The sequence below is a fragment of the Hoplias malabaricus genome, chromosome 12 (assembly GCF_029633855.1).
Source record: "Hoplias malabaricus isolate fHopMal1 chromosome 12, fHopMal1.hap1, whole genome shotgun sequence".
Lineage (NCBI taxonomy): Eukaryota > Metazoa > Chordata > Actinopteri > Characiformes > Erythrinidae > Hoplias > Hoplias malabaricus.
In genome coordinates this window covers 2,124,509-2,141,292 of record NC_089811.1, presented here as the reverse complement: position 1 = coordinate 2,141,292, position 16,784 = coordinate 2,124,509, and the positions used below count along the sequence as shown (strand labels likewise).

General features: G+C 37.9%; 1 long non-coding RNA gene across 1 annotated transcript; it reads left to right on the top strand.

Annotated features, from left to right (window-relative positions):
* Positions 1 to 579: 579 nt before the first annotated feature.
* LOC136664122 (uncharacterized) lies at positions 580 to 16,162 on the top strand. The gene is made up of 4 exons (XR_010795081.1): positions 580 to 1,493; positions 3,639 to 3,807; positions 12,350 to 13,172; positions 14,935 to 16,162. It is a non-coding gene; the product is annotated as an uncharacterized lncRNA (long non-coding RNA).
* The last annotated feature ends 622 nt before the right edge of the window (positions 16,163 to 16,784 follow it).

Sequence of the window (16,784 nt, the reverse complement as noted above, 5' to 3'; positions counted from 1 at the left end):
ACTTTAAACAACAATTACAAGCTCAACAAGACAGGTCTGATAAAGCTGAAGAGCACTGTAATAGTAACAAAAAAAGGAATTTCCCATGAAAACCAGAGTGTCATGTGCTTATGGTGAGTGGAGAAAGGCAGCGTAGAAAGAGGCAGATAAGGACAAGGCCCAGGAGCATAAACACACATCAGACACCTCACATTAAAGAAAAAAAAGAAACAGTAATCTGTGTTCAGTTTTTGAATTTCCAGAAAGAATCCCTGGATGATTGGCCTCCTCCTCCTCCTCCTCCTCCCGAGCCAAATAATGATGTAGATGAAACAGCAGAAGAGGGAGAAGAGAACGCTGGCGATGAAGTCGTTATCAACCCTCCTCAGCTACTCTCCGGCCCCCACAAGCTCAACCCAACACCAAAGTGGTAGAAGGAATAAAGATGAGAGGAATCTTCCTCCGTCAGCAAAAGGATGAAGAGTTTGAACGATTGCAGCAACGTGCTAAAGTCCTGGAAGAGCAAATCAGAGAGCTGGAAGAAAGATGCAGAAAAAAGAAAGCAGCAAGACCTCCTCCCACTGCAGCGCCTCAGGAAAAGCCCAGAGGGACTGAGCACCTCGTTCCAAATGCAGAGTATCCAGGTGATGGGGCAGACTATGTTTTCAGACCATGGACAATGGAAGACATAAAGACTGTATGTGAAGATCTCCCTCCGATTTCAGAGGGAGGACTGAAGTTTGTGACCGGGTGGAGACCTTCTGTGAATGAACTGACAGAAGTATGTGAACACAAGATGAAACTGGAAAGGACCAAAGTACAAGGTGATCTTCCTTTTCCTGAAGACGTACAGTATGGGGGGCACCCTGGATCACCCTCTCGAGTCTCAGTGACTGCCCTCTGTACAAGGATCGAAGCAGCGTTTCCAGTTCAGACTGAATCTGGACGAACTGTCTCAGTGCGAGCAGAAAGAAGGACAGACTGTCGCTGATTATCTACATGAACTGGAACAACTCCACGAAGCTCGCTCAGGACTTCAGAAACCCGCTAACTGTCCCGGAAACGACATGAGCCCATGGGAAAGCCACTTAAAAGAACGTTTCTTAGGTGGTTTGAAATCCGACATTCAGACAAAAGTGAGAGACGACTGTGTGGAAGTGGACACAGGACGACTACAGACCGTCCTGGCCTTTGCATGTCGAAAAAAGACTGAATGAGAAAGTGAAGAAAGGACAACAGAAGAGAGAAGGAGAGCAGCACCAACTGCAGTGTGCTGTGCTGGAAGCGGCAAAGGCTGGTTTCAGAGGGGACAGAGGAAGAGGTGGAGGACGTGGAAGAGGTGGCACTGGCTTCAGAGACTTCTGTCAATACAAGTGCTACAACTGTAAAGAAGTGGGACACATTGCTGTTAATCGTCCTGAGAACCAGTAGCGAGAGAGACACATGTTTTGAGGGAGAGGAGGCATGAATCATACAGGAATCAGAACACACACCACACACACATCAGGATGCTGGTAAGATTGTTTTAAATGATCAAATGCTTCTAACAAAACCCTCTGCCGATAATTGAATTACAAATTGCAGGCCAAATTTTAACTTTTTTAGTTGACACTGGGGCTACTATTTCTGTTCTGAAAACAGGATCCTTACACCCTGAACCACGTTTATCAGGGAGGAAAACATCTATATTGGGGGTGGGTGGAGTTCCTTTAATGGAATCTTACACTGACGAGCTTTGGTGTCACCGTGCAGGAAGTGACACAGCCCTAAAACATGCTTTCCTTCTATTGTGAATATTTTAGCTGGGGACCTAATGTGTAAATTAGGAATGAAAGTGTCAGGCATGAAGGAGGGTATTGAGATAAACATGTTAAATTTGCCACAAATTCTATCCATTCCTACACACGTGTGGATGGGACGGCGTTTAGAAAAATCAAACCTATGGTTACCCTTTTTAAATAATTTACGGGCAAAATTTAATTATGATAATGTGAAAACCTCAGGGGATTTACATTGCACTGCTAGTGTGGAAACCTGGCCTGTTGATGTGGAACAAATGTGTGTGTTCCAAGGTAGAGACAGTGAGTTAGTCTCTGTAAACACTCTATTTACTGGAGAGCAGTGGACGGACTGCGCAGTAAATTTAACCTCAGATCAGAGTCAGTGGTTTCGAGGGGAGGTACCTCACATTTCCTCAGCAAAGGGAAAAAATAAACAATGGAAAGACATGTCAAATTTCATTTTAACTTGTTTAACAATCACTGATGGGCAGCCTAGTGAAATTGAACATTGGGAATATTCAAAGACGTCCAAAACATACAGAATAACAGTAAATGTGTCATTCTCAGCCCGAGCTGAAGTGTCACTTTTGTCTCAACAAATCAGCGTCAGTAATGAAGCAGATTTTCTAGACGCCATTGAACCTTGGCTGTGGTCCAAAGGCAAATATGATGATGGTCTTATGAAAGGAGCTCCAGAATTAATAATCACTCCAGAAAGTGATTACAGGCCGTGCACAGCTCAATATTCTCTGAAAAAGGAGGCCATCGATGGAATAACCCCTGTTTTGACCAGTTTGTTGGAGAGAGGGATTATTATGGGATGTCCGGACTCACCTTGTAGATCTCCAATTTGGTCTGTAATAAAATCAATGGCTCCAGGAAAAACCAGAGCAGTGGCGCTTTGTTCAAGACTCGCAAGCAGTAAACAAGGCTATTCACGCTCGAGCACCAGACGTTCCAAACCCGCACACTGTTCTGAGTCAGGTCCCAGAAAATTCACAGTGGTTCTCAGTGATAGATTTGGAAAATGCTTTTTTTAGTCTGAAAGTGCACAAAGACTCTCAATTTTGGTTTGCTTTCTCTTTTCAAGGGAAATCACACACATTCACACGTGTCCCACAAGGATACGCTGAATAATCTTTTTTCAATACAGCCCTGAGGGGTAACTGAGCTAAGCTCTCTTTCCCAGGTACTAGTACACTTCTACAGTATGTAGATGATCTTTTGAGATGTTCTCCTGTACACCTGTGTAACTGACACTGTCTCTCTGCTTCATTTCCGAGCACAGAATGGCCACAGAGTGGACAGGGACAAGATGCAGCTTGTGCAACCAACAGTCACACATCTGGGACATGATCTGTCAGCAAAGGGAAAGTCACTGTGTGCGAAGAGTCTCTGAAATCGCACACATACCAAAACCAACGGCTAAACACCGTAGCTCAGGGCTATCCCTACTGCATAAGAGCAGTATCAGCAGCAGAGAAGGCTGTCATAGCTTCTAGAGAGATAGTGGGGTATGCAAACATCACCCTACACTTTCCACACACAGTGTCCATGTTCTTTCTGGGAAAAACAGACATCACATCTCAGTTTAGCCAGATGGCTAAATATCACACGTTATTGACAGAAATGACAAATGTTACAGTAAAAAGGTGTACAGTGTTGAACCCAGCTCCTCTCCTTCCCACAGAACAGGAAGGGGAGCCCCATGACTGTCTGCACACACTGGACCTCGTCTGCTCTCCAAGACCTGAAAGATGTTCCACTCGATAATCCTGATTTAATTCTCTATGTAGATGGATCAAGTTACAAAGACTGCAAACGTGTGACAAAAACATGGGTTTGCTGTTGTTACACTAACAGACACTGTGTTTACAGGCACCTTCCAGTTTTTCAGCACAGGCTGCTGAACTAGTTGCACTGACTGAGGCATGCACACTAGCCAAAGAAAAGGCAGTCACCATCTCCACAGGCTCCAGGTTCACTTACGGGGCTGTTCACAGCTTTGGGACCTTGTGGAAACAAAGACATTTCCTAACATCATCAGGTAAGGCACCTGCACATCACATACTAGTGTCAGCACTTCTGGACGCCATTCTTTTACCAAAACAGGTGGCAGTAGCACATGTTCGTGTACATACGAGTGATAAAACCCAAACAACAAACCATGTCTACCCTCCTACTACTTTCCTTACAAGAGAAGGAATGGTAGACGCAGTAAATCAACAGTAAAAGGCTTCTCATATCCTTTGTGAATAATTGTCATCTGTTTGGAGCTCAAAGCACAGAGAATTAGAAACATATGCAAGTAGTATACGTCCGTTTAAAATTCATTATGATATTTCATTTGTTGCTCAGTAGCCTACACTTAATAGCACTGGATTTTAAAACCTTTTGCTGTTTTAATACACCACATTACTAACCGTCCACTACATCATAGATGACAAAACACTAGTTTAAATCTTTAAATACAGGACTGATGAGACCAATCTTTGTGGCTGTGACTAACAATATACAGCACAACTGGGGGAACAACATACTGAATGGAGAACAACATTTAAATATAAGGTGAAACATCTCAGCTGTATACAATTAGTCTAACAATCGTTGATGATAACGAAATTGGAGATCCTCAATGTGAAAAACTAACACTGTAGCCTAACAATGAATTATTCCGTTTATATATAAATATGTTAGTTTCTTGTAAAATGATAAATTCTGCTAAGGAAAGACGTAATAACAGCTCCTGGAAATTGCTGCCCCATGTCAGCTACAAACATGTTTTTATTTTGTGTTCTGGATGCAGTTTGAATGAGGTGGTTTCAGCATGTGCTTGTTGAACATGTTTTTGTGACAGTACATTTCCAGTGTTTATTAGTAATCAGAGTTCATATTCTCAGAGGTCATATTCTCTTAATTTTGTTATTATTATCTTACATTTTTTACATGCTTTTTGTTTGCAAATCATTGAACAGTAAAATATTTTATAGAATAAAGATGTTTCACATTTTTTAAACCAAGAATAGTACACCTTTAATTGGGGATAATTTTAGTGCACAGCTTAACAACTTAAAATCAGACGTGAGCTGAGCATTCGGGTGGGAATTGGACCTATATTCAAACCTATGCCTGACGGATGAGACAAAGACTCGGCGAGGTGTAATTGGCCCGGAAACGGCATGAGTGTTTTGAGAAGGGTATCTCTGTGTTCATGAGCAGGGTCTCAGGGTCAGTGCGATGTTTGTGGTTACGCCATGCCCCAGAATTTTTAAGGCATGTAAACTGGACTGTAACTGGCCCCTCACCTCAATTCTTAAGGCACAGATACTAGACTGTAGGGGACCTTATACACCACAGTTCAGACAGTGTGTATAGTCTGATACTTTTAGAAACCTAGGCTGTCTGGTTCACTGTGACGTCCTGCTTTGTGTAAAATGCCCTGCACAAAACAGGGATCCTAGTTATTTTCTTTCTTCTAACACATTTCTATAACAAATGCAGCTCAGATCGCTCTGTTTGAGCATTGTTTGGAAGTGTAAGAGAATGTCAGTGAGTTCTTTGGGACGTTGTGTTAGATTATTGTGTATTTTGTCGTACAGCTGTGTGCCTGGTGACGATGTAATAACTGTTCTGTGTTCAGTGTTAATATTGTACCTTGTAAACATTGAGTACATTATATGGAGCACATTTTCAGCATCATGTGATTCACAGACTTGTTTGTGTTTGGATTAATGTGTGAAATTCTCACAATAAATAAAGAGAATAACCATTTAACTGAGACCACACTGAGAATGATAATGTTTACTCACATAGAGGCTACTACTCACTTCCTAACAAGAGACATGACAGTAAATATGGGTTCATCAGCACAGCTCAGTGCTGGGGGGCTATATATTCCTCGCCTGGTGTTAGGTTCATGTTTCTCTACTCCAGAGAATCCAGTTCTATTGTCAGTGTTTCTCTACAGGGATCAGAGAGGCAGTGTGTGCACATCTGTGTTAGTAACGGGTGCAACTTAATGTAGAATACATTCGTTACAAATTCCTCAAATATTTGTGCATATGGTGTATTTCTGAAATAAATGAAACTGAATAAATGAACTGTATTAAAATAAATTGATAGCCCTTTGGGCGACACAGTGGTGAGGCAGGTAGTGATGCAGTTACACAGCTCCAGGGACCTGGAGGAGGTGCATTTGAGCCACACTCCATGTGACTGTCTGTGAGGAGTTGGTAGGTGGATTGGTGACTCAGTGTGTGTGTGTCACCCTTTGAGGGACTGGTATGTTCCTGCCTTGCACCCAGTGATTCCGGTTAGGCTCCGGACCGGACCTGCCGCGACACTGACTTGGAAAAGCAGACAATGAATGAATGAATGAATGAATGATAGTCCTTCTACAAATTCACATGCACAATCCAGTTAATAATAAAGGGAGTCTTTCTGACAGTCTGAGCCAGTGTTATCCAACTCTGACCCTATTCGACCTGTTCAAACAAACTTGATTCAACTAATTTTCTGAGTAGGGGGTTCCAGGACCTGGTACTGACCTGGTACTGATGCCAAATCAAATCATATGTGATCATCTGAACACAAAGAGTAACACATAATACTCTACAACAAGGACATACTTCTATAAAGAATAATTTAAAACCATGTAAAGGAACTAAATGAATTACAGTGAACTTCTCTGAATGTCTGTTTATATTCTTAGTTTTAAGTTGAGCCAAATTTCCTGAAAGATTTCACCACTATCTCAGAATTCATTAAACCACAACTACATTACAGTGAGTTTCCATCTTATTAAGTTCACCTTGTAGCTACAGGCACTGACTCTAGTGTCATATACACCCACTATGACTGAGGGGTCATGGGAGGTTTACTGAATATTATGACTGTTTGTAAGTTATTAGCACCATTTCTCCCACTGTCCATTAATGGAAAGGAGCTGCTTTAAATATTTATTTGAACAGTGGGCCATAAGTGTTACTTAAGGGTTTACACATTTAACCTGATTATAATCCAATACTGTGCTGAGTACAAAACAGATACAGTCCTATAATTCTGTAATCAAATTAAAATAATGATTGTAGATGTAGCTGAGATTAAATTGGTTTATTTATTTTTATTTATAATTATATTGTTTGTTGTGATAAATTAATTATGGCTATTGTGAACTTCACCAAAACTTTATTTCTTTTTTTTGTGTGTGTGTCACTATATGCTTGAAGTGTAATAAGTTAAATTTTCCTAACCGTTTTGGGTTCCCCCCTGAACCTGTTTTAGCTGGGGTCTTAATTAATGTAACACTCAAAGTGCACATGCAGCGGTTTCCCCCCGGATTCATTAGAAACACAGTGGAAGCTGTACGGGTGAGACCTGCTGCTCTCTTTCCTTGAGGAATGCAGTATTAAGCCACTAAATAATGAAATTGTGATTACGTGTAATATAATATCTCAGGAGAAAATGTTGGAACGTCTGTTTTGTGTCAAATATGAACGATATTTAGCGATGTATAACACGGTCACATTTCTTTGGCGTCACCAGTGTAGGGTGAGAGAGAGGGTGCTGATGTGCTGTGTGCTTACTATGAGTTTACTGTGCCCCATGCTGTTTTATTCAGGTATGTTCAGTGTTGTGTGATTGTAATAAGGGTTTATATGAAATATTGAGATCTGTCGGGCTCTAATGTAGTATTTAAAACACTACACGATCAAAATATTACATTTTATCCATGTAATTATTTCATTTATATTTTTTTATTATTTTCCTCTTTTCCTCACATGGGTTTTTGAGTTCTTTGTAGTAGCTCAGCATTAAACAGTTCTGTACGGAACTTGTTTGACACTGTTAATGAGTAGATGAGGTCATGCATCACAAAATTCCTCATATCTGTGGTCAGGTACAAATTAACCCTCATCAGTGTATTTTATTCTCTTCATATGAAACTGTTTATATGATTAGGGATTCGTTAGAAGCGTAGTGGATGGTGTAGGGTGAGAGAGGGTGCTGATTTACTGCATGAGTTTACTGTGCCCCATGCTGTTTTATTCAGAATAAATCTCCAGATCTCCACTCCCTGGTGTGTGTGTGTGTGTGTGTGTCTGCTTCTGTGACCAGCGCAGTTTCAAGTCTGCTACATAGACATGAGAGACCTAATGGATTTCATAAGTCTGCAGTTCACCCCATGATCAGATTAACACAAATATATCATTAAAATATCAGGAGTGCTATGTATTTAATTTTCACTGAAATGTAATATTTTAAACTACAACTAGTGGAGGGTACCTAGTTCTGTTGGAGATAAACTATGCCCTTTTTTCAAAACACAAAGGCTGCATTTCCTACATTCGCCTTCCCACAAAACATCTAGATCCCCCACTTGCTGGTTTCCGGCCTGCAGAGATGTGTACTTGGGAGGAATCAGGGAAAAAAGACAAGTAGTGCTTGTACTCTGCAGCACCTCGCGGTGTTTGCAGTCTAACGTCAAGTTTATTATTGTTTCTCCCGTTTATATATATATATTTTTTTTAGTGATACTTTCTTGTTGAAGCTATACGACACCGCTTCGGCGGTTGTGCCATTATGGCATCTCACAAGGCACATAGTGAACGCCAAGTTAAATACTGGGTGAAAATCACCTTTACTGGTTTAGGTGAACCTCCTAACAGAGACTTTGTTGGCGATTTGATATTCCAGTCTCATTGGCTCCATGCAGAAGATATTTATTCTTTCATAAGCCTTCCAAACAGGAGAGATTTCGAGCTGTGTTTCAGAAATGAACGAGGTATTCGTATTTTTCTTGAAATCTATGGAAATAACCCAAAAAAGTGGGAGGATTTTCAGATTTTCTCACCTGTAAGCCTTGATGTTAAAACAATCATTGTCAAGTTTTGGACGGGGAGAATTTCAGACGAAGATGTTGAAACATACTTGCATCGTTTTTGTGATATTTTGAAACCTGCAGTCAAACCAGTCGACAAGTTTGGTTTATGGTATGGCATCAGAAAGTATCAAGTGAAACTTAAGAGAGACAGTAATGGCAGAGAATTACACATTCCTAACTCCATATCTTTGGGCCCCCACAATGGTAAAATATCATATCAAGGCCAAGTGGCAAGATGTTTTATTTGCCAAGAGGAAAATCACCAGGCCAAAGATTGTGGGAAGATTAAATGTTGGCAATGTGGTTCCTTTGGCCACAAAGGAAAAGAATGTAGAGAAACAGCTATATGCTCACTATGTGGTGCGGAAGGGCACAATTTTTTTATGTGCCCTAAATCATATGTAAATCGCTCTAAAGCAATGTCAAGACTCTCAGATATGGTTACTCAAGAACAAGAAAATATACCAAGTGAGATGGAACAAGAAAGAGTTGCAGTTGGAAGCAAAGACTCTGAACAGGAACAGATACCATAAAATGCTGATCAGAACGCAGAAGGAACTTCTCATATAGAAGAGTCTGGTCACATCCAAAATCAACAGGTGAATGGAGGAAATGAAGTCAATAGCAAAGTGCAAAAAGCGGATGAAGATGGAAAAAGCAACAGTGGATCTTCAAATGATGACAGTAGTAACAGCAGTAGCAGCAGCTCTTCGTCTGAAAGTTCTGATGAGGACTTTTCCAGATCAGATAAAGACTCGAGTGGAGACCTCTCTTCTGAGAACGTAAAGGTATCTCCATCTTCAGGACAAAACATTCCTATTGATCCTGCTTCTACAATGTTGCCGACAACTGACTTTAGAAAATCTTCAATCTGCAATCAAGGACAGGACACCAATAAGGGAAATATATTACAACAGAAAAAACGCAAATTGTCACCAAGAAAAGTAGGTAATGCAAACAAAAAAAGTGTTCTAAAAAAGAAAAGAAATCAAAATCCATAATAAAATATGTCCACTGTAGGTATTAGAATAGCCACTTGTAACGTAAGAGGAATTCAGTCTAAATTAAACAAGGAGAGAAAATTAGAATCCTTAAGTAAAGAATATTTAGATTTAGTTTGTATTCAAGAAACAAGATTAGCTACATTAGATGATATTAATGAAACAGGAAAACTATGGATTAAAGGACCCTCCTATTTTTCTGTTGGTGATTGCAAAGCAGATGGTATTGGTTTTCTATTTTATAATAATTATTTCCAGATTATAAGAAGTAGAGAAATTATTCCTGGAAGACTAATGTGCATGGATTGCTTCCACAGTGGTAGAAAAATGAGAATTATTAATGTTTATACAGCACAAAGTACAGTAAAAAAAATCCAGCTTTTTAAAAAATTGAAAGTGTTATTGTGTACAGGTTTTTTGACAATTGTTTGTGGTGATTTTAATACAATAACAGATGATATAGATAGAATAACAATAAATCCAGCAGCTATACGAAGAGAAGGTCCCTTTTTAAAAAGAATGATGTTAGAACAAGATTTTTCTGATGTTTTTAGAATACTATACCCTAATAAAATAGATTTTACCAGATTTAGTACTATTTGTAAGACCAGAATTGATAGAATTTATATAAATAAAGGGTTAGAAGTTTATACTTATAAAACAAAAATGATTATTGATTCTGATCATTTAGCTGTAATCTGTAATTTAAATGTAAAGGGTGAAACTAAAAAGAATTATTGGAAATTAAATACACAAATTTTAGAAATTCCTGCAGTATTATTAGATTTAAAAGGAGAGATTGATAGAATAAAATCTTTAAAAATTTTTACTAAAAATGATCGAGAGCTGTGGGAAGTTCTAAAAACACAGATAAGAGATTTTTTTAAAGGAAAATGTCGGACGTACAATAAGGAAAAAAATGACAAATATAATTTAACAATGATGCAATATATTAAATTAAAGTGTACAAAGAGAAGTGATGAAGATGAAAGTATTATGTCAAAATTGAGGGAACAAATAGATTCAATGAATAATGATCTATATTCAAATCTACAAACTCTAGCAGGTGCTAATATGGAGGAAATTCATAATAAAGCTAAAATTATGTCTGTATACACAAAAAGGAAACAAAGCTCTTATATTGGATCAATCTATTCAGAAAAGGGTAAAATTGTTAATCAGCCTGACGAGATTAGAAAATCTATTCAAATATTATGTCAAGAGATGTATAAAGAAATTAAAATAGATAATAAACATTTTAGAAAATACTTAAATTTTGAATATAATAATGAGTATGATTTTTTAGCTGACAAAATAATAGAAAGTGAAGTCATTACAGCAATAAAACAATTAAATTTAAAAAAGTCTCCTGGAAAAGATGGGTTACCTGCTGAATTTTATAACAAATGTATGTATGATATTTCCCAATTATTAACTAGAGTATTTAATGAAGGTGTGGAACAAGGATTTATGTACGACACCTTTTATGAAGGTGTGATGTCACTATTATATAAAAAAGGTGATAAAAATATCAATAATTGGAGACATCTCACTTTAATGAATATTGATTATAAAATTTATGCAAAAATTATTATGAATAGGTTGCAGGATGTTCTTGATGGAATTATCACCAAAGAACAGACCTGTGCTATTAAAGGAAGATTGATGTGGGATAATTTAGGTATTTTAAGAGAGTTAGTTTGTACTAAAACCAATGAATCCTTTTACATAGTTGCTTTAGATCAAAAGAAAGCGTTTGACTATATCTCTAGAGAATATTTATGGGAAGTGTTAAAAATGTATAAATTTCCATTAACTTTTATTAGAATGATTATGTGTCTATATGTTGAGTCTAAAATACAGATTAATGTAAATGGACATTTAACTGAACAGTTTAAAATATATAGAGGTGTTAAACAAGGTTGTCCACTTAGTGCAGCACTTTATGTTTTGGCTATAAGTCCATTAATAATGAACATTCAAACAGACCAGAGGCTTCAGGGTGTTAAATTAGGAGATAAAAGAATAATAATTACTGCATATGCTGATGATATAACAGTTTTTATTAAATCTCAATCAGAGTTAGACATTATTTACGATCATTTTAAAATTTATGAACAAGTTTCGGGGGCACAATTAAATGTAAATAAATCAGAAAGTGTCTGGATAGGAGATCCAAATAATAAATTCAAAATCAACATTCCTGAATTCCAAAAAATAAACATTTTAGGAATTTATATAGATAACACAGGTTGTGTAGATGCAAATTGGTCTCAGAAAACAGAAAAAGTTCAAGAAGAAGTTGAGAAATGGAAAGATAAAAAACTAAATTATAAGACTAGAATAGATATTACTAAAACATTTATTCTATCAAAGATTCTGTTCTTAGCATGTATTTTCCCTCCACCTGATATATGGTTAAAAAAAATTAATAAAATATGTGTTAACTTTATATGGAATACTACGGAGCCCCTAAAGGGACTGGGGGGAAAATAAAAAAACACTATTGATTTTGCGTTCCCTCGCAAATAGTTTTGCGTTACCTCGCAAATGTTTGCGTTCCCTCACAAACATAATTGCGTTCCCTCGCAAATCGTTTTGCGTTCCCTCGCAAACACAATTGCGTTCCCTCGCAAATACTTTGTGGGCTCCGTATGGTACAGTACTGTGCTTACTTTTGATTGTGTGCTTGCTGTGTGTGTCAGGTGAACTATGGAGCAGCTCGCTGAATTTTACTTTGATCTTGGACTGAAATATAAAGACATTGCATCTCTTCTCAGCGGTAAACATGGATATGTTATTGGGGAGCGCCAACTGAAACGTTTGTTGCGGTCTATGGGACTTTCTAGAAGGAAGGATTACTCTAATCTACATAGTGTTATTACTTTCGTTCAGTCGCAACTGCAGAGCTCGGGACAACTCCATGGATACCGATGGATGTATGCTAAATGTAGATTAAATGGGCTTCGAGTGAGAAAGGAGGATGTCCGTTTGATTCTCAAGGAGTTAGACCCCAGAGGGGTCGCACTCAGAAGAGCAAAGAGGCTGTGTAGACGGAATTATTTTTCAAAAGGACCAAACTTCATCTGGCACTTAGACTCCTATGATAAGCTGAAGCATTATGGAATTTGCATCAATGGATGTATAGATGGGTTTTCCAGGAAAATAATCTGGCTGAATGCTTATACTACCAGTAGCGACCCAAGGTTGGTTGGAGGCTATTACATCCAAGCAGTTCAGCGTTTGGGGGGCTGCCCAGAAATCGTGAGAGGAGACTGTGGGACAGAAAATGGACACGTACGTGATTTTCAATTTTTCCTCAGAAGGAATCGCCATGGAAGCATAGAGAGCTATCTGGATGGAGCAAGCACAGCCAACCAGAGAATAGAAAGCTGGTGGGGTTTCTTAAGGAAAGAATGCATGCAGTTTTGGATAGCTCTCTTTGCTGACCTCAAGGAAAGGGGGCTCTTTGATGGAGAATTTCTGGACAAAAGCCTTCTTCAGTTCTCCTGCATGGGCCTCATACAGGTGAGTTGATGAATTAGCTATTTGATGGGTGTTGATTTGATAAGTGCTAAGATGGTGTTTGATTAAAGAGGCTGAACAGTTTATACAGACTAAACCATATCCTAATCTGTTAAACATAGTATAAATTCATTAATTCATTCCTTCATTCATTCATTATCTGTAACCACTTATCCAGTTCAGGGTCACGGTGGGTCCGGAGCCTACCCAGAATCACTGGGTGCAAGGCAGGAATACACCCTGGAGGGGGTGCCAGTCTTTTACAGGGGTTGTTAAGCTGGTTATTTTTTTTTTATTATTTATTTTAGCAAGGCTATAAATAAACAACAAAATATTTCTAATTGTTTGTGTACACCCCTTTTAATGAATACATTCAGCTACTTTAACTTGCACCAATTGCTGACAAAGATGTGCCAATGTACACAACTTGTCTAGTCCCTGTACAGAAGTATTGGCAATAGAATAAGACTCTCAGGAGCAGATAAACACAAACCTGTTGTCACCATAAATAAAGCCATATGGGAACTAGAAGCATATAAAGCCCCCAGCATTGAGTTCTGGAAATGTGTTTTCTGGAATGATGGTGTCCCACCCAGTACTTTTGGGATGATTTGGGGAGTTGTGGATGAGGCAGGGTGCTGAAAATCCAACATCCTTATTTCACTGCATTGCTTCAAATCATTGTTCCAGTAGACAACCTTCTCTGTTCAGTAGTTCAGTAGACAGTTACTTCAACAAAAGCAGAGAGGCAGAGTCTTTCAGAACTAAAAATGGGGACTAATATATATATATATATATATATATATATATATATATATATATATATATATATATATATATATATATAAAGCTGAATAATAAATATACAGGTTATGGAGTGACTGGAAGGACAGTCCACATTCTACATGTCTCCTTTAGTAAAGAGTCCAGGAGCTAAATTAATCCAGACCTGTTACCCACTGAAAACAATTATAACAGACACCCAAACTGTTAAGCACCTGAAATCTTAGCAAGAATGGTGAAATTGTTATTTCACAACTACAGAACTTGGTCTTCTCAGTTCCCAAGCATACAGCGTTTTGGGATAAAACACAAAATGATGCAGCACATAGGTAAATATGCTCTCATACCAAATTTTCTGTAACCCTAAGCTGGCATCAAATTCAAAATAGGTGAATGATTTGCACAGCATCCCCACATTTCTGGAGATGGTGTTTGTCATTACCGTATATTTAAGTTATATTTAAATTTAATAAATGTGCAAAGTTGGCGGCACGTCCTGGAGGTTGTGTGTTTGAGTCCCGCTCTGGGTGACTGTCTGTGAGGAGTGTGGTGTGTTCTCCCTGTGTCTGCGTGGGTTTCCTCCGGGTGCTCCGGTTTCCTCTCACGCTCCAGAAACACACAACGTTAGGTGGATTGGTGACTCAAAAGTGTCCATAAGTGTGAGTGTGTGTGTGTGTCGCCCTGTGAAAGACTGGCACCACTTCCAGGGTGTGTTCCTTCCTTGCGCCCAGTGATTCCGGGTAGACTCCAGAACCACCGTATCCCTGAAGTGGATAAGGAGTTACAGACAATGAATGAATGAATGAATAGGCAAAGTTGGCACTGGAGATGTTTGTACGTTATGTTTATTGGTAAAAGTATATGTGTCTAATAATTGTACTTTGTATTTTAAACATTGTAGTAATAGGGACATTGTTAGGGATTGTAATACTGAAATTAATTTTGGTGTTTTCTGGTACATCTTTTAAAACCTTTTTTCTAGGATGAGCTGGATGACACTGCAGACGTGTGGGATTCGCACACCATCAGACCATCAAAGAATGACAGTGTTCCTAGTGGCCGGCCAAACACAATGTATGGACTGCCAGAACTGTATGGAACCAGAGACTTTCTTCATTCAGCTGAAGATGAGGACATTCATACATGCAAAACTGAATGTACATTTCGCCAGTCAGTGCCATGTGATCCAGATGTATATGACCTTTGTAATATAATTATGGCTGAATCCCAGTTGACACTCCCAAGAGATCCATATCAAGCTATTGATTTGTACATATTTTTGAGAGATGTTATAAAATCATCTATGTAGTCGTTTTGTAGTGGTGACACATATGATCATAAGAGCAACATTTTATTCTTTTCATTTCTTTAAAGTAAGATTAGTGTGTTAAATACAAAAGCATGTCTGATAGTCCTCAGTGAAATAATATGATAGAAAATGTTTCTCTTTTGTTTTGTTGTTAAATGACATTCGAAATTTGTATACAGTCTGTACGCATATTCTTTTCACATACTTACATTCGAATGAGACATGTTGCCTTTTTGGCCCAAACTGCAGGATCAAAAAAAAGAAAAATCCTCAGAATAAAAATATGTGCCTTATTTTTTTTTTTACTAATGTAAATGTTTAAATTCTGTAAGAGACACACTCTAAGGACAAAATATTGGGAACTCTTAGTAAATTCAGGTGTTTCATTCAGTCGTATGCTACAGGTGTATACAATCAAAAACCTGCCCACAAAAAAGCAGCCCACATTTACAAACATTTGTAAAACAAGTTATTCTAAAGAGCTCACTGAAATTGAGCATTGTACTGATGTAATAGGATGCCACCATAGCAACAAGTCATTGGTGTAAGTGGAATCATTTAGGAACCACAGCAATTCAGATCACTAGATTAAAATCACTGTCCATTTTATCAGCTCCACTGACCACACAGGAGCACTTTATAGTTCTACAGTTACAGTCTGTAGTCCACTTTGCATAATTTGTTTGCTCCTTTCAACACTGTTCAATTGTCAGGACCTACATAGAACCGGTATGATATGGGAGGTGGATCATTCTCAATGACACTGTAGTGGTCTGCAGTGTCTGTAATTGCAAAAATACAAAGTGCTCCTCTATTGTCAGTGGAGCTGAGAAAATGGATAGTGAGTGTAGAAACAAGGAGATGGTCATGATGTTGTAGTAAACAAACAGAAAAATATTTGAGTTATAATTCCATTTATTTAAATGGGAACATGGCTTTAAAAGATTCCATCCAACAACAAATATCAAAATTTGAATATTTTGTAACTTAAATATATACTATATATATATAAAGGTACATTAAAAAGGGACATAATGTACATTGTAAATTGTTACAGGCTTTATAATAACTAAAGCCAGTTTATTTTTAGGTATATTAAAACACAACCTGACACAAACGTGTGTATTTGCACTTTTAACAATGCACTGAAAAAACAAAACAAAACACTTTCTTAGCAAGTAAAACCATAAATCATAAAATAATAAATCTAATAACAAAACACCTTTCTCATTTTGCGATTGCTGTAGGCTTATTTAGCTTTTTATATGTTTGCATGTTTATTATTTTTATGATAACTTAAAACAATTTAAAAATGAAAAACATTAGGTATTTGTTGTAGATTTAAAATGGTTTCACATATCAAGATATTACTTTTGAGGCAAGGTAAACAAATCTGTGTAGATGTGCAACATTAGGAACAAATATAACTATAATAACATTTATAAGTCTGCATGTGCAAGTTTACGCCAGATGTCCAGCAGATGGCTTTTTTATGTCTTATGGACAGTGTTAATTCCAGCAAT